The sequence below is a fragment of the Dama dama genome, chromosome 8 (genome assembly GCF_033118175.1).
Source record: "Dama dama isolate Ldn47 chromosome 8, ASM3311817v1, whole genome shotgun sequence".
NCBI lineage: Eukaryota > Metazoa > Chordata > Mammalia > Artiodactyla > Cervidae > Dama > Dama dama.
This window is the reverse complement of record NC_083688.1, coordinates 39,841,848-39,868,728: the sequence shown is the minus strand read 5'-3', so window position 1 is coordinate 39,868,728 and position 26,881 is coordinate 39,841,848. Positions and strand designations below refer to the sequence as shown.

At 39.6% G+C, this 26,881-nt stretch overlaps 1 protein-coding gene across 1 annotated transcript in view; it reads right to left on the bottom strand.

Annotated features, from left to right (window-relative positions):
* Window positions 1-26,024, bottom strand: part of CMKLR2 (chemerin chemokine-like receptor 2) — a 52,899-nt gene extending 26,875 nt beyond the window's left edge. Inside the window, exons 1-3 of the mRNA XM_061148925.1 lie at window positions 25,907-26,024; window positions 23,818-23,873; window positions 21,636-21,786 (exon numbers count right to left, since the gene is read on the bottom strand). The gene's annotated coding sequence lies outside the window, so the exon portion shown is untranslated. The remainder of the gene's footprint in view (window positions 1-21,635; window positions 21,787-23,817; window positions 23,874-25,906) is intronic.
* Between the last annotated feature and the right edge of the window lie 857 nt (window positions 26,025-26,881).

The following is a 26,881-nucleotide window of genomic DNA, read 5'->3' as shown; positions in this document are numbered from 1 at the left end:
AAAAAGACCCTCTGTATATCTCATTCCCAGTTTTTAATTTTTCGGTTAGTCTAATGTTTTCACCCAACTGGTATCCATCACCTCAGGCAGCTGCAAAGTTAAGTAACTGCCTGTAATTTTTTTTGAAAAATGCCTATGGGGAAAAAAGTTTTCACGCTGAATGAACTCTGAGTTAAGTCAAATAAATCACCCAGCAAGTGGAATTTTCCAGGGAAAAGTCCTATCCAACAGACAGGCCATACAATAATTCTCTGGGGATGAAGTTTTGAAAGAGCTCCAGCCCTTTTCTGTTCCTTCCCTTGGCTCTTAGACTGCTGTTCTTCACCCTGAATGCAGGCTGTTGGTTTTCAAGAATATCATAAAGCAGAAGAGTATGAGATGGGACTAGGGAGAGTTAAAAATGCCATAGAGGGACTTCCCTGTTGGTCCAGTGGTTAAGAAACCATGCTTCAAATGCAGGGAGAATGGGTTTGATTCCTGGTTAGGGAACTAGGATCTTACCTGCTGAGTGGTGTGGCCAAAAAATTTAAAAAAAAATTTTTTTGTAAAGACACAAAACTCATTTCTTTTACAGAGATTGAGCTGTTTTTCCTCCTCTCCTTTTTCCTCCTCCTCCTTCTCTTTGACAAACACTCCCCAGATTGTTGCAAGTCTTTGGGTAACTTCCAGAGTTCTGAAAAATTTGATTCTGACCATTTTGCCAGTTTATTACTGCTTCTGTGAGAGAATTTCCTGAGATCCTTGCTCCACGATTTTGCTTATGTCACCTGGATAAGGAGTTTGAATTGGCATATTTTGTGTGTCTGGAAACCATTTGACTGAAACAGCATGGTGTTCTTTTAAAAATTCAGCTTATGAAATCGATGAAGAGGAATAACCACTTAATAAATCTCTATGGAAAAACATATATTTTCCCACCATCTCCTTCTCTTTCCTAAACTTGCTTTAGTGCTAGAGACTATAAAAATGGAATGGATAAATAAATGAATTAATAAAATTTGTAACTCACACAGTGCAGGGACTGTACAGTCCAGTACAGGAACCTAAACATAATAGGACTCAAAGAACGGTGCTGAACCAAAATAGATTAGCTCGAAACAGGCAAAATTGACCTGCTGTCTATGATATCTTATCCTATTCATAACATTAAACATCTAGTTTTATATTTAGGTTTCCCACTTCTTTTAGTTTTTATAGGATATATCTTAGTTTGGGTAAAAATATAGGTTTAACAGTAAATTCTTTCTGTTAAAAATAGAAGGAGAAAAGAAGGAGGAGACAGGAAAGTATTCTTGTTAGCTGCCAAGATGGTGGCACTGACAAATTTTGCAAGTATTCTGACAAACACCTAGCAGAAATAGACTTATTTTCCATTAGAAAATTCATAACTAGCTCAATTGAAAGACATTAGGTAAAAAACCTGTTTGGAAATAACCTGAAAACATTCTTCTGTCTCATATCTTTCTTAATGTGTTATAATGAATGAATCATAATATTTTAAGAGGATAAGAGCTGTTTATAATGAGTCCTAAGATGAAAGGACTAAAAAGCTTTAGTAATATGATTATGAAACAATAGAATATGATAGGGTGAGATAATGAGTCATTTCCTGTTTTAAAAAATTACAGAAATACTAAATGGTTTTTTATTTTGCTTTACTTCTTTTAGAGAAGATGTGAAAGTTAAATAGACTCTAGTTATGTTTTCACACACAAACACACCTGTGCACAAATATTGACTAAATTTTGTAAAAATGTAATAAAAATGGTATAAAAACCATTTTATCTCTTTACTTCTCTTTGACTCTCCTTAATTAATAATGGATATAAAAGTAGGCCTTCAATTATTATTCTAAAAAAGATTATTGTTGTTCAGTCACTCAGTCGTGTCTGACTGTTTGTGACCCCATGGACTGAAAGGAGTACGTCAACGCTGTATATTGTCACCCTGCTTATTTAGCTTATATGCGGAGTACATCATGTGAAATGCCAGGCTGGATGAAGCACAAGCTGGAATCAAGATTGTTGGGAGAAATATCAATAACCTCAGATATACAGATGATACCACCCTTATGGCAGAAAGTGAAGAAGAAATAAAGAGCCTCTTGATGAAAGTGAAAGAGGAGAGTGAAAAAGCTGGCTTAAAACTCACTCAACATTAAAAAAACTAAGACCATGGCATCTGGTCCCATCACTTCATGGCAAACAGATGGGGAAACAATGGAAACAGTGAGAGACTATTTTTTTGGGCTCCAAAATCACTGCCGATGGTGACTACAGCCATGAAATTAAAAGATGCTTGCTCCTTGGAAGAAAAGCTATGCCCAACCTAGACAGCATATTAAAAAGCAGAGACATTACTTTGCCAACAAAGGTACATCTAGTCAAAGCTATGGTTTTTCCAGTAGTCATGTATGGATGTGAGAGCTGGACTATAACGAAAGCTGAGTGCCGAAGAATTGATGCTTTTGAACTGGAGTGTTGGAGAAGACTCTTGAGAGTTCCTTGGACAACAAGGAGATCTAACCAGTCAACTAAAGGAAATCAGTTTTGAATATTCATTGGAAGGACTGATGCTGAAGCTGAAGCTCCAACACTTTGGTCACCTGATGGGAAGAACTGACTCATTGGAAAAGACCCTGATGCTGGGAAAGATTGAAGATGGGAGGAGAAGGGGATGACAGAAGATGAGATGGTTGGATGGCATCACTGATTTGATGGACATGAGTTTGAGCAAGTTCCCGGAGTTGGTGATGGACAGGGAAGGCTGGAGTACTACAGTCCATGGGGTCGCAAAGAGTTGGACATGACTGAGCAACTTAACTGAACTGGACTGCAGCATGCGAGGCTTACCTGTCCTTCACCAACAAAGATAGTCCACATCTTTAAAAATTATTTCATCTGTATTAATACTTAAAATCATCTAAGAAAAAGCAACATCCTCAGTTCTTGCAACATTAAGTCTTATGACTTCCAAATTTGAAAAAAAAAACAAAAAACACTCAAAAATAGGAAGTTTCTTCAAGACATCAGACCCAGCCTCCTTAGAATGGCTTTGTCACAGAAAAAGAGTGATTATTCTAGTTAAAAAGAGAAAAGGGGGAAAGGGAGTTTAATATGATTAGAGATTTAATATGATTGATTAGATACTGATTTTAAAAAGCTATAAAAGATATTTTGAGAATAATGGGAATTTTAATATGAATTGAATATCATTAAGATATTTTATTCATTTTCTTAGGTATGTTAATGATATTGCTTTGTAGGATAATCTTCTTTATTCTAGGTAAATGTTGTAAAGTTTTTAGGGCTGAAGTCTACAATCTAACTTCCAAAAGATTCAGAAAAAAATATATATAGCACTAGGATAAACCATAATGGAAAAGAATGTTAAAAGAATGTATAACTGGGTCATTTTGCTGTATAGCAGAAATTACTGTAACTCAACCTTGTAAATCAACTAAGTGCATGCATGCGTGCTAAGTCACTTCAGTTTTGTCTGATTCTTTGTGACACTATGGATCATAGCCCATTTAAAAAAGAAAATGTACATATATATGTATACACATACATAGCAATCATCCAGATAGGAGTGAAAAAATCCTATTTTAATCGTGAAATGTGGTGAATGGAAATGCATTCTCCAGATCCCTTTATAAGGACAAACTTGTTGCCCTCATTCCTGGAAGAGCTGCCAAGAGAGTGCCCCCATCTATTAAAAAACAGCCCTTCAGAGACTTGCTGCTACTATGTACAGGCCCTTGGCCCAAGGCCCTACCCTCCTAGAGTAGCCAGTTGCCAACAATGATTAAGGTGGAAGTAGGAAGGCCTGGTCACCTTGGACCAGCGCAGGGTGAATCTGATGAGTCCATTCTAGCTTCAGAGGTCCAGCGAGAGTCCAGTACGGTTGTCAGTTCTACCTTACAGCTTGATCTCTCCCTCTGCCTGGTTGTGTTGCTCCCCATGCCCGCCCCCACCTCCCATTCCACACATAGATGTTGATTCTAAGGGCACAACCTAGTAAACATCTGACCGTTAAACTCTGTCTTAAACTAGAAGACCATTCAAATTTTCTTCTAGGAGAACTGAATCTGCAACGCAACATGGGTATCAGACAAACTCCAAATGAAGAACTTTTTTTTTCTTTTCCAAGTTCTGTTTTCGTTAAAAATGCCCATGTCATCAAAGTCAAAAAAGGCTGTGTAAATGTTCTGGATTAAAACAGATTGTCATTAAAACATGCATTAAAACATGACAATTTTAATGAGATATGTGATGCTGGCATGCATCTTGTACTGGAGGAAAATAAAAAGCCAGAAAGAACACTGCTAGATCAATTGACAAAACTAGAATATGGATTATAGATTAGATTTAAAAGAGGATTGCCTCAAAACTATTACACATAGAATGGATAAACAACAAGGTCCTACTGTATAGCACAGAGAACTATATTCAATACCCTGTGATAAACCATAATGGAAAATACATAAAAAAGAATGCATATATATGTATAACTGAATCACTTTGCTCTATACCAGAAACTAACACATTATAAATCAACTATGTGTGTGTGTACGCTCAGTCACCCAGTCGAGTCCAACTCTTTGCTATCCCCTGAACTATAGACCACCAGACTCCTCTGTCCATGGAATTTTCCAGGCAAGGATACTGGAGCAGGTTGCCATTTCTTTCTCCAGGGAGTCTTCCCAACCCAGGGATCGAACCTATATCTCTTGCACCTCCTGCATTGGCAGGTGTGTTCTTTACCATTGTGCCAAAAATACAGCATCAATTTTAAATTTACTGTAATTGGTAAATGTACAGTGGTTATGTAGCAGAATGTCCTTGTTCTTAAGAAATAGGCACTGAAAAATATAGGGGAAAGGGGACATAATGTATGCAACTTCTTTTCAAGAGATTCAGAAAAACAACATATACACATACATAGAGTATAGTAAAAGCAAATGGGGCAGGGAGGGGCCAGTGGTTAGGACTCTGTGCACTCACTGCCCAGGGCTGTGGTTGATCCTTGGTTGGGGAACTAAAACCTCAGAGCCCAAGTAGAGTGACCGAAAAAAAAAAAGGCAAATGGACCAAAAGTTTAAAAGTTAGTAAATCTAGGGAAAGGGAATATGAGAAGATTCTTTTTATTTTTCTTGCAACTTTGTATGCTTGAAATTAATTTCAAATGAGAAATTATACATAATTACAGATCAACCAGCTTAAGCAAAACATTATGCAACTAACTTAGGTTATAAGCATATGGTTTGTTTTCTGTCCTATTCTTTCAACTCTGAATGTTAAAATTTTTCATAATGAAAATTGAGAAAGGAAATACAGTCCAAGATGTATGCTATGGCTTACCTCTTTAAGGCTTGCAAGATTATGCTTTTATTTCAGGTTGCTGTTGTGAGTTTTCTGGTCACTCTATCTGTGATTAACTTAGAGAACACGGATTAGCATACCAATTAGATGCAAACTTTCCCCCTCTGTAAAGCAGAACTCTGTAAATCATTAATTATTTACATTCTCACTCTAAGAAACCCTATTAGTAAACTCTGAGTACCAAAACTTTGTCTTTTTAAATTTTCTACTATACCCTTACTTGCTAGATAAATTCCTAGAACATGGACTATGCTCAGTGAATATCTGTTAAGGTAACAACTGAGGAAGATCTAAAATATATATAATTTTGGTGCGTGTTTGCTAAGTCACATCAGTCATGTCCGACTCTGCGACTGTGTGGACTATAGCCCACCAGGCTCCTCTGTCCATGGGATTCTCCAGGCGAGAATACTGGATTAGGTTGCCATTCCCTTCTCCAGGGGATTTTCCCAAACCAGGGATTGAACCCCCATCTCTTATGTCTCCTGCATTGGCAGGAGGGTTCTTCACCACTAGCGCCACCTGGGAATTTCGGTATAAATGAATAATTCTACTTACTACACATCCGCTCCTATCATTATGGCCAAAAAAGAACCTTGTTTTACTGTTTTTGCTTACTTTTTCTTTCTTACTGTAAATTGAGAGAATCGGAATTCTGTGATTATTTCAACAGCCAAGTAGTTAATCTGGGTGAAGCTAAACTGAGAAGTTTGAGGTAGTGCTTCTGGGTTCCTGGAGGCGGCAGCAAGGAGCCTTTTGAATGCAAACCTGTTGGGGCGCTCAGGTATATAGGGTGACCTTGAGGAAAAAAGGACAATGGCAACTAAGGGCTTAGGAGGAGAGGACCCACCACCACACAATTTCGAGCTGACTTGAAGCTAGGAAAACCAATGCTCCACTACATGAGGAGGAACGAAGTCAGGAGGCTACATGAAGCCAACACATCAAAGCATGTAGCTTGTTTATTAACAAATGGTCAATACTCCACAAGACCAGAAATGAATAAAGATGCAGGAGACTGAAAAGCCAGGAATCAGAATGCAGAAATCAGGACTGGAGCAAGATCCAAGAGGAAGCTAAACAGATATGGGAAAAGGGCACAGCAGCCGGGGGGGAACCGTTTTGTCCTATTTGAATGTTTCCCCACCTGGGCCTGGGTGGAGGTGTTAACCATGAGACAAACGCTTTCTCATGATCGCCACTTCCTTGCAGACCACTGGGGCTGATAGTGCTGGTGGCTAACAGGGGCTAAAGTGTCCCCCAGAGGCATACACTGCTGTTGTTTCAGGGCACACTTTATATTTTGCTCTTCTAGCCTTACTGTTCCTACTTCCGGTTTAGAAACAGAGAATGTCAAGCGAAGTATCACTAAGAGACTTCAATTTTTCATCTTCAGTTTCCTGTCCAACACCCTCCTTCTCATTTTCAAATCTAAAAAGCTGCTTGCTCCCTAGGCAACTTTTATTCAAAATAATTTGTTTAAATTTGTAATTAGTTATTTTACATGGAGTAACCTAAAAATGGCAACCCACTCCAGTATTCTTGCCTGGAGAATCCCATGCACAGAGGAGCCTGGCGGGCTACAGTCCATGGGGTCGCAAGAGTTGGACACAACTTTGCGACTAAAACCACCAACCTAAAATTATCCTTTTAAATGAGATCAGCAAATTTTCTAAAGTGTTTTCAAAGTGATATGTTATCATACTGTTCAAAAAGGACCATACTCCTCAATTTCTTGACATACTGAGGTGGAACACTGGAGATAAAATCAGTAAGTACAAGTGGTCTTAATACAGAGGTACACTGTCAGACACGATTTATGATATTTAGACATCTTGAAAAATATGATTTATGGTGGGGCTTTATTTCAGGTTTTCTCTGCTTGTCATTATCTTTTGTGTATTTTACAATCATGAAAGTTTTTATGAAAGTTATAGACAACTTTTCATAATGCAAATAATCTCCTCCAGAGACATACAAATGAATTGTGTCTAGTGAAATGCAATCGATTATTGTCCTATAAATATTGACCAGTTTTGCAACTGTTTATAAATCCATTTCAACAGTCCTAATGGTCTATACTATACATGTGTGAGACTTTGAATCCTCCTTTTAACCCATTGTAATGTACATGGAACAACAGACTTGTTCCAAATAGGAAAAGGAGTACATCAAGGTTGTATATTGTCACCCTGCTTCTTTAACTTATATGCAGAGTACATCATGAGAAACACTGGGCTGGAAGAAGCACTAGCTGGAATCAAGATTGCCGGGAGAAATATCAATAACCTCAGACATGCAGATGACACCACCCTTATGGCAGAAAGTGAAGATGAACTAAAGAGCCTCTTGATGAAAGTGAAAGAGGAGAGTGAAAAAGTTGGCTTAAAGCTTAACATTCAGAAAACTAAGATCATGGCATCTGGTCCCATCACTTCATGGGAAATAGATAGGGAGACAGTGGAAACAGTGTCAGACTTTATTTTTGGGGGCTCCAAAATCACTGCAGATGGTGATTGCGGCCATGAAATTAAGACACTTACTCCTTGGAAGGAAAGTAATGACCAACCTAGATAGCATATTTAAAAGCAGAGACATTACTTTGCCAACAAAGGTCCGTTTGGTCAAGGCTATGGTTTTTCCAGTGGTCATGTATGGATGTGAGAGTTGGACTGTGAAGAAAGCTGAGCACCGAAAAATTGATGCTATTGAACTGTGGTGTTGGAGAAGACTCTTGAGAGTCCCTTGGACTGCAAGGAGATCCAACCAGTCCATCCTAAAGGAGATCAGTCCTGGGTGTTCACTGGAAGGACTGATGCTGAAGCTGAAACTCCAGTACTTTGGCCACCTGATGCAAAGAGAAAAGACCTATTGGAAAAGACCCTGATGCTGGGAGGGATTGGGGGCAGGAGGAGAGGGGGACGACAGAGGATGAGATGGCTGGATGGCATCACCAACTCGATGGACATGGGTTTGAGTAAACTCCGGGAGTTGGTGATGGACAGGGAGGCCTGGCGTGCTTCGATTCATGGGGTCACAAAGAGTTGGACACGACTGAGTGACTAAACTGAACTGAACTGAATGTCTTAACTGATTGTATCATTAATTAATGAGTCAAGTAAAAGTCTTTGAAACAGGTTAACTTTATATCTGTATGTGAGTCATGATTTACCTGTTTTTTTAAAAAAAAATCAGGTCTTTTAATAGGTCTTTATTCCAACAATATCAGTCTAACCTTGGGAGGACAAATGAAAGTAGGAAGAGGGAGGTAGGGATGTGGTAAGGTGTTTTATTATTTTTTTTTTTGGTAAGGTGTTTTAAAAAGTGTCTATAAAGTTTCTTTCTGGCCATGAATTTCCAAAATCTAAATTTACCTTCCACTCCTAGGGTAATGATACCACTAAACATTAGGACAGGGGGATACATTTAGAGGAAGGAAACATTAGGACTCATTTAGAGGAAGGGGTGAGGTGGGGTCGAGGGCTTGGTTGAAGTCTAATGCCAGGCAAGCAGGGAAGGGCTGAAGGAGGGAAAATTCTGATACCACCACTTTTGTACTGCTGAAGCAAATTCTTCCTAAATTTAGGGATCTCAGACTCTTTTCCCTTCACCCTTCATTCGTATCTGCTCTGTTTAAGAACGGTATGTTAAAGCCAGGCCCTTGATATGACTGTTGGAAGCTTAGTACAATTGTTTTACACAGCCAGGACATTAACACAGCATTCAAGTATGTACAGCTTTCATTTTATCTCTCTTGCTTTCTCTTTTTTTGCCGTCAGACTGAGGCCTCTTAATCCCTTCAGCCCCTACTCAGAGAAAGGGAACCAAGCCAATGTTCTAGCCACCCCCAAACTTCAAAATAATTGGCTAGACATGGCACTTTGCCTGGTCAGCGCTGCAGCTGGAGATCATAGGATGCCTTCCTCATCCTGAGGATACACCATTTGCCTCACCAAAGCAGGATGAAGAGAAGTCCCAGCGGCCAACCAAGAAATTTCAGTTCTATGAGATCAGCCCAGAGACCTGCCCTGCCCTGCCCTATTCCCTGAGATAACTAAACCCATTCGGGTGTTTATGTAGAGTTGACTTTTCCTTCTACATCCCCTTCTCCAGTCTTCCCTGCCCGTCTTCTTTCTGTCTTGTTACCCTGGGTAAACTACCTTCTTTCCTACCAGTCCCTCCTCACCATGTGCTTTGATGTAATCCAGAAACAATCAGAATCCTGTCTGGGCCACATTTTATGGTGGGTAGCAAGGAAAGCCCGGGGGTCAGGCAGACCTTGGCTTCTAACTGCAGCGTCACTTTGGAGGCAGGAGATAGATGGCCTCCAGGCTAGGCATTTACACCTAGCCTACAGTTTTACAATTCTGAGCAAGGAGGCAGGTGGGCTCTGGGCTAGATATTTACTTCCATCTTGGAATGCAAATAACAGCTGGACTTTGCCTCCAATGGATACTTTAAGATAATGGTTATGGCAGGGACAGAGGGAGGCTAAACCCTGTTGGAATAAAAGATCAGGAGGTCACGTATTTCCCATTCTTGGGCTAAGGGAGACACTGCACATGTGTAGAAAGTCTCCTTAGGGGTCAAAAAGGAGGTGGCACCACCCCAGCGTAGGTGATGCCCAGGTCCTTCCACAGGCCCCTGGGCTGGAATCCATCTTGGAAAAAAGTTGTACATGCATGTTGGGGAGGGTCCTAGGACAGATAGAGGGTGGGAGAAGACAGATAACTGGCCAAAGGTAAACAAAGACCCAGAACTGCCTATGTAAATGATTTACCCACCTCTTTACTACACTCCTCCTCATCGGCCAGGATGCTCACACCCTTTCTCTCCGGCTGTGTCTCTCTGTCTTGCTTCTGTCTTAATGAAACAAATGATTTCTCTGTGTCCTCTCCCACCTGGTGTGCTGTATTTCTAAAAATAAACGTTGTACCTGTTTCTACAGTTTTTGTCTCCTTGAGAAATGCACTTTTCAATGGGGGCAAGGGCCAGGGGAATTTTGCTTCTAGCCTCTAGCCCCTGGTGAACTAGCAGCTGGGATTCCTGATTTTCATCCCAAGTCCAGTTCCTGGGCAGAAAACTAAGATCTGGATTCTCGCTACCACCCACTGCTATCTCTCTGTCTCTCACCTGTGTGGCCTTGGGAAGTCAGTCAAAAACTCTAAGCGGCAATTTCTCCATCTGTAAAAGTAGGGATAACATAATAATAATATCTATTGATTCAGGGAGCTGTGAGAAGGAAACTTCGTAATGGAGTGAAGCTCTGTGTCAGACACACAGCCATCTATTACTTCTGTCTCCAGTCTTCTCTCTGTTAATAGTGCACGTCTATTTCCTATTTTGTATTTGTAGGTACTACTTCACGTCTCCCCCCTCAATCCAACATAGACACTGATGAGGTTCTACTGCTAGCCCCAAATAATGGCACCATGGCATATGCAATAGTTTAAGCTGAAGGAGTATGAGGAACAACAGGTGCAAGAAGGATTTCTGACCCTCCCCTGAGTCAGGACATGAGATCCTCAAGTGAAATGTGCCCTCCTTATGCCCTAAGGAAAGGAACATCTTTATCTCCAAAGAAGGAAGGATGCTGAGTGGAATCTGAATGAACAGCCTTGCCAAGTTTCCCCCAACTTACCACTCTTAGTTCACATTCATTTTGTCCTATCACATTCCTCGATGACTCTTCATTTTTCATCAAACCTAGTATGCTTAAAAACACTCAAACTTAACTATTTCCTCAGGTCTTCATTTCCTTATGAAGGCTCTTATGTCATGTGAAACTTAGATTTAAAAATCTGAATGCTTTCCTCCTATTAACCTGTGTTTTTTATAGGTGCTCCAGCCGAGAATCTAGAAGAAGAGGAAGAAAAGATGTTTTTCTTTTTTCCTCCTCTACATCAGCAAATCAATAACAGTGGTCACATGTACCATATTTTTTTATTACAAACATCTACTTCTGTGTCATTGACTAGCTAAAGCCTTTGATTGTGACGATCACAACAAAGTGTGGAAAATTATTAAAGAGATGGGAATACCAGACCACCTGACCTGCCCCCCTGAGAAATCTGTATGCGGGCCAAGAAGCAACAGTTAGAGCCAGACGTGGAACAACAGACTGGTTCCAAATCGGGAAAGGACTACGTCAAGGCTGTATACTGTCACCCTGCTTATCTAACTTATATGCAGAGTACATCATGCGAAATGCCCGGCTGGATGAAGCACAAGCTGGAATCAAGATTGCTGGAAGAAATATCAATAACCTCAGATACACAGATGATACCACCCTTATGGCAGAAAGCGAAGAGGAACTAAAGAGCCTCTTATTGAAAGTGAAAGAGAGTGAAAAAGCTGGCTTACAGCTCAACATTCAAAAAACGAAGATCACAGCATCTGGTCCCATCACTTCATGGCAAATAGATATGGAAACAGCAACAGACTTTATTTTTGTGGGGCTTCAAAATCACTGCTGATGGTGACTGCAGCCATGAACTTAAAAGATACTTGCTCCTTGGAAGAAAAGCTATGACCAAACTAGACAGCATATTAAAGAGCAGAGACATTACTTTGCCAACAAAGGTCCATCTAGTCAAAGCTATGGTTTTTCCAGTGGTCATGTATGGATGTGAGAGTTGGATTATAAAGAAAGCTGAGCGCCGAAGAACTGATGCTTTCAAACTGTGGTGTTGGAGAAGACTGTTGAGAGTCCCTTGGACTACAGGGAGATCAAACCAGTCCATCCTAAAGGAAATCAGTCCTGAATATTCATTGGAAGGACTGATGCTGAAGCTGAAGCTCCAATACTTTGGCCACCTTATGAAGAACTGACTCACTGGAAAAGACCCTGAAGCTGGGAAAGTTTGAAGGCAGGAGAAGGGGATGACAGAAGATGAGATGGTTGGATGGCATCACTGACTCAATGGACATGAGTTTGAGCAAGCTCTGGGTATTGGAGAGGGACAGGGAAGGCTGGTGTGCTGCAGTCCATGGGGTCGCAAAGAGTCAGACATGACTGAACCACTGAACTGAACTAAATTTTAGTTTTCGTCATCTGTGATCTCCCATCTGTAATGGGAGCAATACCATCAGCAAACCACTCTAGGGTTGTTGTAAGAATTATACAAGATAATGTATATAAGTGCCTAGCACAGTGCCTGGATCATAGTAAGAGCTCAGGAAATATGCAATATCATTTTTATATCTTACTTTATTAATACTTTTTTTATTAGGGTGTACTATGAAATAATTCACATAACTAACATATGGTTTTGTGGAAAGGTAGCAAATTCTTGGGCTTCCAGCTAGTTTAATGATCACTGGTTCTAATCAGAGAGCTCATTTGATGATATTATTTGTAATTAGTTTAGATAACATTCTGGATTTGTGCTTTATCCTGAAAGAAAACATTAGTTGAAAGATACCACAGGAGCAACAAAATAATGGTTTCCTGCTGGGACAGTAAAGCTACATTACACTCATTCCCTCCTTTCCAAAGGGGAACATTTTGATCCTGTGATTCTATTTAAAGGAGTTTATTTTATGTCAAATGATTTATGTAGATTGAGTTCATTTCTTGTGATAAAGATGGGAATGAAGTAAACTGAGCTTCTTGCTGAAATCTCTGACTTGCTGTGATCCAGCTGGTTAGAAAATACATCAATTGTCTGGCTAAGCAAAAATACAAAAAGCCCCATAAAAAAGAAAAAAATGAGCTTTTGCAAAGAAATCCTGTTTGGGCGCTCTCTTAAGTTTGATGAATGAGTTATTTACTGACTGCTTGAGAAAAGTGTAAAAAGGAAGAAGTTGTCTTTTTTAGAAAATTATTGACGTTTACTCAGTACAAATTCCATTTGACAATGTTTGAAAATAGACCTAATCTTTAACAAATCAAGCTTTTGCTTAATTAAGACTGAAATAAATGAGTGTGCATGTTCTTATAAATAATCTAATAGAAAGTTAAAATGAAGAGATACTCTTCACAATCATCTCCTCTACCCCCTCCTGTGTTTTGGGGGGTAGAATACATTTGTAAGGAGATATGAAAATACACTTTTAAATAGTGTTTGGTATATTATGATCCCTCCTAAGAGATAAACAGTGTTAGGCATGTACTGAAGTTCCTCCTTCCCTATTCAATCTCTTAGAAATGAAAAAGCAAACCAAGGAGAAATGCCTCCTTATACCATCCCAGAGCAAGGCACCTCTCCCAAACAAGGAAGAATTTAGTCATTTTACTATCTTCAAAGTTTTCCATATTCTTGTCTGTTCAATGTAAAAAACTGAATTAAATATACCTTTTGTGTCTGAGTGTGTTGATAATGATAGAATTACCCTAGAGGAGAATGGTCTTATTTTGAATAGTTAATGAAATGAAAGCCCGTATGGGACAGAATGACAATCAAATAGCAGAGTCACATTTAGTATTATCCATACATTTGAGTAATACAATAAACAATTTCTATAGACTTAGTATTTCCCATAAAGTAACCAAACAATTGATTTGACTAAACTCATTTCCTGAACTTGCTGGTGGTTTGGAATTGGGAGAAAATCATCAGTTCTTCTAAAGGGTAAGCTATGTTTTTAGATATTACCTTCCCAAGTGAATTTTTTCCTGCTCTCCACAAATCTATCCCCCAACCTAAATCAGGGTCCCTGCTCTACACTCTTCCTTTAGAATTTTTATGTATTTGAATGTTTATTTGATGAATCTCTCTCCTCCCCGAGACTGTTTCGCGTCCCTTCATACCCCCTTTGCCCCCCAGGTGGCGCCAGTGGTAAAGAATCCACCTGCCGATCCAGGACACACAAGAGACGCGGGTTTGATCCCTGGGTCGGGAAGATCCCCTGGAGTAGGAAAATGGCAACCCACCCCCGTATTCTTGCCTGAAAAATTCCATGGGCAGAGGAACCTGGAGGGCTACAAAGAGTCGAACATAATTGAGCGCACATGCACAAATATTTATTGGCTGGCAGTAAAACTATTCAGTGGGGTTTTTTAAAAAAAAATTATTTACTTGGCTGCCTTGGGTCTTACGTGCAGCACTTGGGATCTTTTGTTGCAGTATGCGGGCTCAGTAGTTGTGCCACACTGGTTTAGTTGCTCTGCGGCATGTGGAATCTGAGTTTCCCAATCAGGGATGGAACCCACCCCGCATGCATTTCGAGGTGGATTCTTAACCACTGGGCCACCAAGGTAGTCTCATATTTGGTGGGTTTTGAGAAAAGGCATTCACGGTCATGGGCATTTTGGCAACAACTAATACTTATATTTGCCTGAAAGACAAAGGTGAGTTTGAGAAGGAAATTTCAGCTCTTAATTACCATCAAATCCATTAGTTCTTGTTCTCAGGTCCTCTTTCTTTTTAAAGGTGTTAAAAGAATGATGAATCTCACTCCTTAGAGATGTTTTAAATCTGTCCAGCCACTTCATTAGATAAGGGTTTTTGAATGAAAACAAGTCCCACTTACAGGGAAAGGTGATGAGATTTTTCTCTAAACTATTATCAGGAGCAAATTACATACAATAACGTATGGCTTATAATTAAGAACAGTTTACCTAACTACATTCAAAAGGAAGCCAATGAAGCATACCTAATTAAATGACACCATCTAACACATCACAGTAATATGGTAACATCTGAGTACTTGTTACATGTACTACAACACTAAGCAACTGCATTTTCACATTTCATTCTCACGACAACCCTGTGAGGTACTACTGTTATCTCTATGAGGCTAAGAGAGGTTGGGCAATTAGCAAAAGTGGTGAAGTGCCGGGAGCCAGCACACGAGATCCCACCCATGACAAGGTCGTGAGGAGGAGACCTGACAAGCAAGGCAGATCAGGGCTTCAGGGATTTCGAAAAGCTGCCCCGGCGCTCACCTTAAAGATGATCTCTGTCTTTCTGATGCTTGCTATATTAGACTACTCCCTAATTTCTGTAACACGGGTAGAAGGCCTTCCCCGATCTCTTTCCAAACAGAATCAATTTAGAACTTTAATTAATATGTCCGCCGGACGGTGGTATCCTATAAGATTATCCAGGATGAAAGGAGTGTTTCAATTTAGACCCCTTTGCTGGCATTCTAGCCTGCTTGGCAAATGCGAACTAATGCACACGACTGCTCACAACACCTTAATCATAAACAGCATAAAGAACCTGATCACACAAATGGCCCTAATGGGCACAGAGCCCTTCGGGGGTGAGGAAGCCCTATTAGAGAACATAAAATATTATTCTAAACGTGGTTATAGTTAAAGATTTAGAAAAATAAGAGTTTAGAATTGTTAATTTTAACGAGGAATGCTAAACAGGGGCTGCCTCACTGGAGCTGCAGAGTCTTTGTGTGGTAAACCTTTTAGATAAATTTAATGATAACTTCTGCAAAAGGACTGACCTCTGTGTTCATTAAAGAATAGATTACGGAAAACAGCTTTGCATTCACCTAGGTTAAAATGTCAATAGGCCCCAAGGCCAGAAGATAATGTACGAGACCCTCATAAACAAAGAAGCATGCAGAAAACACCCTGGTTTCGTGAAGAACAAGCTGATGTAATGCTAAACTATCTTCCCCTTAGAAATGTACTAATTTAGGGTATAAAAGCCACGGTAAAAAATAAAGCATTGCCAGACTCTGCCAGACCCTGCAAACACCCCCGTCTGGTCACTCACTCTCTCTCTCTTTCTCTCTCTCTCCCTTGCAGACTTGGCCCTATCAAGGCTGGTCTCACGTCTCTCTCGCTGACGCCGTTCATCCTGAGGGTATCCCCTGGATCCTGCCAAGGCTGGACCCCGGCAGTGAAGCCCAGACAAGACTTCTGGGTCTGACTTCGGGGACTTCCTTCTTAATCCTTGTACGCATGATTTCTGTAGTAACCATCTGTGTGTTTATCTCCCTTGCTAAATGTTGAAAGTCTCAAGGGTAAGGTGATAAAGATAAAGATAAAGATAAAGCTTTACTCCTTTGTGTCTCTCAAATACAGAACAGAGAGTGCAGGAAACGTAGTAAGTACTCAATAAAAGTTTAGTGAATGAAGGAGGAAGTGCTTTCTCCATCCTCAAAACTATGGTATGTGGAGTATAGTTTTAGTGTTAGACATAGTTAACTATATCATGTATATGAATAAAATATACAAATTAAACAAATATTTATGCAATAAAATAAATAATATAGATATATCTTTCTATTTTATTAAATTAATAATCCATATTTTATGTTGAAGCATATGACATTGCCATTTTATTAGGTCAAAAAATCATCAAGGACAAATAACAGCCCTTTCAAATAGTACAACCTCATTAAAAAAAAATCCATGTCAACTCTTTAGTTACACAATAAGCGGAATGCTCCACGACCACATGTTTTCCACTGAAATAGACGTTTATCATTAACTGCCGAAGAGAAAGATTTATGAAAATTAAGGATGTTATATTATAAGCGCTTTCTACTAGGTCTAATGATCTAATTTCACATACAAATTATATTTCATGCCCTTAGGTCCAAATGAAAATTGAACCCAGCACATATTATTAGACTTGACTTGGATTCTCTCTTTTCTGGGCTGCCAGGTTGCATAGTCCATGCAAAAGTCCTTCTTCATTAAGCCCTCTCCTTTTAATATTAACTCTGCCTTTATCCCAAGCCATCATGCACCCCCTAGTGTTCCTCAAACACTTCAGTAATTATTCTGTTTATAATGATGACTTTTTGTTGAATGTTGGGGTCTGTTATATGCAACTGTATAAAGCATTTAAAAATGGAGGAACTGTACTGAAGGGGGGCAGAATATGCCACCCTCAAATATGCCCCTTTGGCATATAAGTTATTCTGAGTTAAAGTTATGTGAGAAACAGCTGGCACAAGGATACTCTGACCCTTCTTTGTCCCCAAAGCAGGAAATAACCCTCCTATGTGAAAGATACGCCCCCTATATCAGGAGGGTAGAAAGCATCTTTATCCCCAGAAATAGGGAATTTGGGGCCAAGAAGACTGTAGAAACAAAACTTGTTACTTCTTCACTAATTCACTACTCCAAATCCAAACTTCTTTGTCCTATCAATTCTTCACAAATTTATTCTTCGTCTAAAAGGTATACAAGCTGCCTGCCTTGGTTACTGCTTTGAATTTCATATTATATGGACTCCCGTACACATGAAATTAGTTTTTCTCTTGTTAATCAGTTTTATTTAATTATTACACCAGCCAAACAACTTTGAAAGTAAGAAGGGAAGTTTTCTACCTCTCTAACACCCAAATGATTTTGTTATTATACTAAATGACGGCCTGGGTGACCAAGGACAGTTCTTAAACTTTTTTTTTGTTTCTTGCATAAGAAGAAATGCCAAAGTAGAGCTTCAGAGAGTAACCCTTGAGGCCTTTTAAAGAACACAGGTTAAGCTTTGCTTCTTCATGATTCCTGAGAGAAGATTATGACCTCTTTTTATTTAACTCTTTATATGCTAAACTTCATGAAATAAATTACTTTCTTGAATGTTGTCATCTAGTGGTTGCATTCTTGCCAGCAATACCAGTAACGTTTCTCATTTTTGGTGTTCTAAAAGTCCTCCTAAACCACTGAGGGGTCTGAATTCTTTTTCTACTCTACTTCCGTCTTCAATTTAAACACCATACCTCAGTGAGTGAAGGTCGCTCAGTTGTGTCTGACTCTTTGCAACCCCATGGACTATACAGTCCATGGAATTCTCCAGGCCAGAATACTGGAGTGGGTAGCCTTTTCTTTCTCCAGGGGATCTTCCCAACCTAGGGATTGAACCCAGGTCTCCCGCATTGCAGGTGGATTCTTTACCAGCTAAGCCACCAGGGAAGTCCCAGGAATACTGGAGTCGGTAGCCTATCCCTTCTCCAGAGGATCTTCCTGACCGAGGAATTGAACCAGGGTCTCCTGCATTGCAGGCGGATTCTTTACCAGCTGAGCTACCAGGGAAGCCCAGACTGAAGGAAGGACTGCATAATTCCTAGCAAAAAGCGTGTGCCTGATTCATGTTTACTTTTTTCCTACTGACACTATTTTCTTCAACAGTGAAGAGCATTTTTCATCTTATTTGAGTATCATGGAATAATCAGAACATACTATGATAATTGAAGAATATGAAAACATAGAATCTGAATAAAAAATTTGTTTCACCGAATATTTATTAGGTATCCACTGTTTGTGTAAGGACCCCATTATATATATCACACTGAACAATGACTTAATAAGCAGAGGTTGGAAAAAGGGTAAGAGGTGAGACTGGAGGGCTTGAAGGAACCTAGCCCATCAGGTTTATTTAAGACTAAAGGAAACTGAGTTCCAGGAACTTTGCTCAGCCTCAGGTCACAAAACAAGCCAGAGACAGAGCTGGGATTAAAGTCTGGGGTGACAGGCAATTTCAAAAGTGCAAGTTTAACAATGCTATGCAGCCATAGATTTGGAGAATGTTTAGAAATTGTCCAATTTAAGAGGATGCTGTGTTATTTATTTGCATTTAGCTAGTTTTGCTTTTTTTCTATCTTTAAATTTTTTATACTATCAGTTTTATTGTGGTCTTGGCTTTTACTACTTTCATTAGAAGATTTGTGAGGCAGTAGGAGTGGGGGAAGGAAGGGTTGGGAATTTGGGATTAGTAGATGCAAACTACTACACATAGGATGAACAGACACAAGGTCTTACTTGTTCTATAGCACAGGGAACTGTATTCAATATGCTGTGATAAAACATGGTGGAAAAGAGTATGAAAAAGAATATATATATATATATATATATATATATAACGGAGTCACTGTGCTGTAGAGCAGAAATTAAACACAATGCTGGTAGTCAACTATGCTTCAGTACATTTTTAAAAAGACAGCTCAAAAAAATAAATAAATAAATAAATAAAGAGACGTCTCATGGGCAGAAACCTTTGCTCAAGTTAAAGTCACCAAAGAAACTGGATGAATTAGAATGGAAGAGCCTCCACCAGACTGAAGGGTTTCACTTTCAGATCTTCAGGTTAAAGACCTGAAGAAAAAAAAAATAGATGGGAATTTTCAATATTATAAAGTTTTAAAATTATACAAATAATGGACTATTAGAGAGAAAGTTTGGGGAAAAAGAAAGGATATATCACCTAAAGAGGTCCAGCATGTGCCACTGTGGCATAAAAATTATCTTGAGCAGAAGGCATGTGAGGTCCCAAAAGAACTCAGTTGTCATAAACCCCCTCCCCAGGAGCAGCCAGGAAAGGTTGACTCTTAACCTCCATGGAGGAGAAGTCTCCACAACAGATCCAAACAGATAATATCACGCAAACTACCCTGTTGCCCATCTATTCTCCTAAAGGCTCATTTATGTTTCTCAAAAGTCATTTGTTTTCCCGTAAGTGCCCTTTCTCCACCTCCTTCCTTATTTAGATATTTAAGAAGTCACTTGTATTCCTGTAAGTGTCCTTCTTTCTCTTCCCTTCCCTTTAAGATGGTGTACCAGCCCCCAATGCCAGCCATCTCTTTGAGTGACATTTTTCTGTGAAGTCCATCATCTGTCATTTATTAGTTTAATTAATAAGGCTTCAGAAACTGAATTTAAGAGGGTAGAGGAAAAGTTTTTCTTTCCTGGTAAATCATCAGTTCACCATTAGCTTAACACAGCTGTTTTCAATTTTGTGTATTTTCTTCAATTTTTTCATCTCCATTTACTTTTTACATAATTACAGTCATTGTCAGTATTATAATATGAGCACTCGTCCATAATGCAACATATTCCTCCAAATTATTATTATTGCCTAATGACTTAAACATTTCACTGAAATAATATATAAGCTTAACTAGCTTTATTTTCTTAATGATTGGAGTATAATTGCCTTACAATGTTGTATTAGTTTCTGCTGAATAGCAATGTGAATCAGATATGTGTATATATATATATATATATATATATATATATATATACACACACACACATACATATAATCCCCTCCCTCCCACCCACCTCTTAAGCAGCTTTCTACTGCTGGATATTTAGATTGCTTTTAATTTTTTTAAATTGCAAACAATTCAGAAAAAAAGTCTTTGAGCACAAGACTTTTCTTATTTCAGAATTACTTCTGTGAGTTAGCTTCAACTGCTGTAGCCTTTGAGAGGGGAATGTTGGGTTAAATAACTGTCTCTCAGGGAGATGACAGTTAGTGGTAAAGTAACACAGAAAAGGTATGGGATTCTTTATAAACTAAAGAATTTAAATTTTAGATAAAATCATAAATAATATCTGTGAAAAAACTTAAAAATCATTCAGTATCTGGAAGAAGTGCCAACATGATGAGTATTATACAAAAATAAGAATTACTCGAACTAGGTAATTTGAGATGTCTGTTGGCTTTTTCACAAAACAAAACACACTAGTGGCTTAATTTAGTAACAAGTTGGTGGAAGCTTGGGCAAATGAGTTTGTTTGAAGGAAGGATGGCCAACTTTAGAGAGTAACTGATGGTCAAAGTTCTATTATCAAATTTTCATTTGGTTTTCATTAGTTTTCATTTGGAGGAAAAGAATAAACTATTGACAAAGAGCAATTGGTGCAGTTATCTGACTCCCCAGGGTTAGCCCAACCTTTTCTCCTACATACCTCCCTTCAGTGAACCATCCTCCTGCATTAGATGAGCCCAGATACCAATTCCTATAACAGGCAATTGATAATGAGATTTCAAAAACGCAGAAGCAACAAAGAAACGTTTGTATTGAAGAACCACAAGCTATTCATTTTAAAAAGGAGAAAACCAAGCCACATTACAACTCAATTTAGAACTTTTCTCCTACCATGTAATCCAAAGAGGGCAAAATCAGTTTTCACTTCAGAGCACCGTTTCCTCCTACTCGATTTCACCACAGTGAGCTTTCCACTAATGATGTTAGACATTTCTGAGTCATAACTGCATTTATGAGCTGTAATTTTCTAGGTAAAAGCTGATGAAACGACTGAAAGTTCTTCATTGTGCCTTCCCAACTCCCCCATCCCACCCCAGCAACCTTGTCCTGTTCTCTGAGTTTCAGATTTAATCACAGCTGTTCCACTCTTCCTAAACACTTTTGACAGGGCCAAAAATTTTCACGGAGAGCGTTTCACAAGCTATCAGGAGTCCTTTTCCTTTTTCTTTTTTGCCAGCTGGTAGTTAGTCCAAATACTGCTTTGTAAATAAATCATCTGCAGTCATCCTCATCAGGTCAGCTGCAAACGTGTCAGTGTGAGGAAAACAAGAGAGCACTTACCAGTTAATTTTCTGTGAGGAGAGAAGCTTTTGTGATGTCTGGGTGTAACTTCCCTGCTCCAGAATGAAATGGAGGGTGGTTTTCAGAACAGCTACGTTGGACAATTTCCCCAGCCGCCTCATTCGGCTTTTATCTGGCTTTTGAAATGCCACTGTAGAGGAGAATGATGTAGGGTTTCACTTGAATGTGGTTTTCCCTTCCTCCTCTACCCTCCATAAAAATTCATCATGTATTCCAGGAGAAAAGTAAGCAGCGAACACACTGCACAGATTAATTCTTCTGCCCAGCAAGTACACGTGTGTATCAGAGGTTTGTTCCCTGAAAGGAGATCATTGCTGTTGGCTGCAGCGCCTCAGGCTGGAAACCAGCGATGGGGGAGGCACCAATCCCTCCTTTGTTTGGATGGGCTTTTGCTTACGAAAAGTCAATTTAAAGTTCATGCCAACGTTGGCATGAAAAGAACCATAGAATCTTTAAGCAGAGCTCTTCAAATGTACCCAGGGCTCATTAGGAAAGAGATTTTTATTTCCTGGGTTTCAGTGGGAGGAATCAGAATCACACAATAGTTAAGTATGAATTAATATTTTAATTTTTATTTCCTTATTGAGGTGGGTTAAGAGAGAATTTTCCAGGCTTTGGGGAAGTTAAAGATCCGATTCTTATCTCTCATTTCATCTGTGATGAGGGCACATCTGTGTACCCGAAGCAGGACTCAGAGAATGAGATGTGTGGAAGCTGATACTTCACACTAGGAAGCCAGCCTTGATGCAATTAGCGTCTCCATCTGTAGCGCTAACTCGATTTTCTTAAGGTCAAACATCAGCTTGTCCATGAGAACATTACTAGGTTTTAAAACGTTAGCCAAGCTAATTGAACACTGTGAGATGTGAGAGGCCAGAAAACACAATTTCTGTCTGATTGCTGTGAGGGCTTAGCAGAATGGGTCACCCTGAAAGGTGCCTTGTTGAAGACTAAGAATTATTTTGAGATTTTTATTTTAAGAAACTTCAAGCTCAGGAAAAGCTCTGAAAACTGAGTAGAAGTTACCCATTTGTAAGGGAAATCTTACATTTGTAAAGGAAATTTACATTAGAAAGGGGGCCGGTATCAGGAAGACAGTGATTCCTCTTTTTCATTTGAGACTTAACTTCTGGACCCAGCCACCTCAGTTTACCAAACAATTCCTGTTTTCACCAGTCCATGAATTGCCTTCCCCCACCTTTAAGCCGCAGACCCCATCCTTTTCCTTAGTTCAGGATGGAATATTATCTTCAATCTTCTTTGAAGTGGGGTTTCTGTATGTACATAATTAAAAAATCTCCCCCTGTTAATCTCTCTTTTATTTGCAGTGGCAGATTTAGCCAAGTATATTGAAAGGCTGAAGGAAAATTATTTCCCCCCCTGTACAAGATGAAGTCCAAAAAATCAAAAAATATAATCCTCTGTTGGGGGGAGGTTGGTGAGAGTGGGGTGGGCGCAGACTGGGATAACATTGGGGGATGGAGTGGTTTCTCAAACTACAAATGTCCCTCAGCCCCCTAGGTATGTACACTCTCCCATGTTTGCCCCCAGTCCTTGATTCTGGAGAAATATTAATAATCTTGGCATATTACTTGTCAATGTTATCTGAGTCATTGAAGGAGGTGATACCTGATGGAGGTGATATCCACTCACTAATTCCTACCCCTTGGCATCAGCTATATTGGTATTTACTGAGTTATTTGTTGTCTTCTATAATCACACAAAAGCACAATTTCATCCATAAAAGACACTTTTATAGAAGAAGCTTTTTTAGGAAGTTTTGGTTACTTTACATGGCTTTAGATTTATTTTCTAGTAGTGGAGTGTGAAGCATGAGGTAGCAAAACAGACAAAAGAAATGACATTTCACAAGCATTTATTGTAGTAATCGCACTGAAACCCAGGAAAGGATCAGCCTTTTTAGTTTTCTGTTTTAGTTACCACCTAAAACAACAAAGTTTTGACAGATGCTTACTTAGCTTTGAAATTGGTCCTCCCAAATCAAGGATAGTAAATAAAATCTCTCTCCTAATCAGCCCTAATCTGTATGTGCTGTGTCTAAGGAGCTCCGCTTCAAAGTCCTAAGGCTTGCCTTATACTTGATCTTTTATTCAAAAGTAGTTAAAACTGAAGTGCTCAAGTATACTAGACATTAACTTACCTGCATTGGTTAAGCTGCTGAGTCAGGTCATTGGGGATCTGCTAAGAGAGCCTCTCCTGTGAGTTGCAGAGTTGGAGTTCAGTCCTAGGCATTCTGATTCCAAATGCCAAGCTCTTAATGTAACTGGGAAGGGTTAATTTTTGGCTCCCTGCGGGATCTGTTTCTCTGACCTTAACCCTGTTTTTGCCGTTTCTGTTATTATAATCATACGTAGCGGCCTGCCTCAGAGAGCCCTGCCCCCTCTGCCTGACCCTTAAATTAAAGTGCCTTTGTTTAGCTCACTGGGAGATAATCTGACCCGGCCCACCAATGAATGACGGTAAGTAAAAGAAACTAATGTATCTCCCCGCCTGAGGCTTGCCATTCTAGGAGATAATTGCAAGAATCAAATGGTCTTTTTGCTTTGTTTCCTGACCTCCCCCCATCTCTGATCCATAAGGGAACCTGGCATCCAGGCCCCAACAAGACAGTTATTTTGAGACATCAGTCAGCCATTTTCTCAGTCAGCCTCAACACTTCATCCCTCAGATTTATTGGCCTCTGTTCAGTGAGGAGAGCGAGCTTGGACTCGGTAACATTAAGACACTTAGCTCTATAAGAAGAGATGTTTCCAGAATCAAGTGACTAGGAGGAAGGGGCAGGAATAACCTCTGCCAAATAAAAGACTTTCAGGACAGTTCCAGCATTTTCTAAATCAGTGCAAGTTCTCTGAAGCCTGCGGTGGTCAGGGTTTCTAGGGGTCTTTCTGGAGGGGTGGGTGTGTATAAGCAAGTCTAAAGGGCCAGCTGGGCTCAGAGGGCAGATACACGGTGCCTCTATCATACTGTTTTTGGGGAATGGGATCATTCTTTAAAAATAGTTTTTCTCCACTGATACTTGAAATTTCACTCTTAGAAAATCAGTCTTTTGAAGAGAGTACCTTTCAAAAGAGGCACTTTGTATTAAGTGAGGTTCTAGTGGTTAGAAGGGACTGGGTGCTTTTAAGATGACTGTCCCTTCTCCTTACTCCAACCCCTCCAGAAAAAATTGGGATCAGTAACTTGGTCTCCACAGAGGATGAGATGGTTGGATGGCATCACCAACTCAATGGACATAAATTTGAGTAGACTCTGGGAGTTGGTGATGGACAGGGAGGCCTGGCACACTGCAGTCCATGGGGTCGCAAAGAGTCAGATACGACTGAGTGACTGAACTGAACTGAACTGAACTTGGTCTCCCATATCTTGAGATGATCAAGAATATCTTTATTCTTTTCCTTTCTTGTGTGATGATAAAATAGCAAATTTACCTCAAAGACCTAAATACTCTGATGATAGAAATTTCAGAAATAGACATTTGAGAGAACACAACAGGTCACATTAGTTTTTGTTATTGACCATTTCTAATATTTTTGTTGTTTGTAAACAGAAAAAAAAAAAAAAATTGGTCCAGAACATAACCACTGGAAAAGAGACAATATGATACAGATGGACATTTTCTTTTAAAAGAAACTATCTGTGAAAAAGGCAAAAACCTCACTTCTTTTGAGTTTTTTCCTCTTGTCATACAGGGAGATGACTATCTCCTTGTGTAAATGCCCTTCTTAAGCCTGTTTCTTTGGGGTAGGCAGAGTCAGAGATTATACCTGGAGGCCTTTATTGGGTTAACAGTGAGCTTTTCCTTGGGACTTAAGCGGCAGACTCAGTTCTTCGGGAGGTCACAGCGGGGAGCCATGCCCACATGGCCATACAGGGCCGCTTCCATGCACTTAAACCAGACAGTTCTTAACAGTCACAGCAGACAAAGCCAGCTTCAAATTCTTGCTTTAAATTTTATATGGCCCCTGCAGGAACCTAGCCTGAGGATACTTAGTAAATCTGTCAAAGGAATTAAAATAAAGCTTTTTAATTAAGATACACAAAGCTCGAATTACCTGTGGAAATGAGGGGAACAACTTCTACTGTTGTCTTTTACTTGAAAAAAACCTCTTTTAATATGCCAAATACCAGCTCAAATGAAATCTACATACTGAGCCTTAGAATGCTGTTCTTAACTACCTATCTCAGAGGCTCAGGGCCTGAAACCTTTGGAGGGCCAAGCCAACACTCACCCCTCAGAAGATGCCCATGCAGTGCAGCGGCAAGGAGTCGGGTGGGCCAAGGCTTCCAGGCTCCGTGCTCTGAATCTTTGAGGTAAATAATTTCTCTGAGAGAACTGGCCGCAGCTACCCAATCTTGGAAGAAATATTTCTTCTTTTTGTAACCAAGGGAGGTAAATAATCTTTTAACTCATTGCCCTATGAAGAAAAAAGAAAGTGGTTGCCAGTAGTTAAATAAATCTGGTGTATATCACTTAGTTCGCAGGCATCTGGGTGACACCATCCTTGGCCCTGACTCAAGAGAAAGGAGGGCTCTGGGAGTTCAGGCCACTCCCAACTATTTACTGTAATTATGCTTCTTTTCTCGTTAAACTGCAGATTATGGATGTGATGTAAGTGTAGCTGGATTTTTCTAAAATGTCACATTTGGGGAAAGGAAAAGATCAGAAAATAAATTGTATTTTCTCAACCTCTGTAACTGATTCGATCACTACTTGCATTTTTATTAGGAATTTCATAGCCTGTGGGCCAACTGCAACTGCGGACCTATTTTGTTTGCGTCGCAATGTTTTTCTAGAGTTTGAATTAATTTCCGTCATTTAAAATTCAGGGGATATTACAAAGACATCAGATTGTCAGCTCCTCATGAAAAAAAATTGCCAGAGCTGGGTAACTATGGGCGTGTGTCCCACAAGGATACAGTTGGGGAAGGCTGAATAGGAGCTGCTCCTAGCGTCACCTGCCACTTCCAGCCGGGCATTTCTCTTCATTTTGATACCTTTCTCCCCTGCCTTCTCACTCACTGACCATGTTCATGTGGACCTTCTAGGAGTTTGGGCTTGCAACCCTCATGTTCCTTTCCAATTCTTTTCCTGTTGAGTTTCTTCAATTTAGGACAATTGCGTATATAGAAAGATAAGTCATTGGGCAATCGTTTTTATTGCACAAGGAATTTTAGGTTTGGTCATTTAAAAAATATGAATCCCC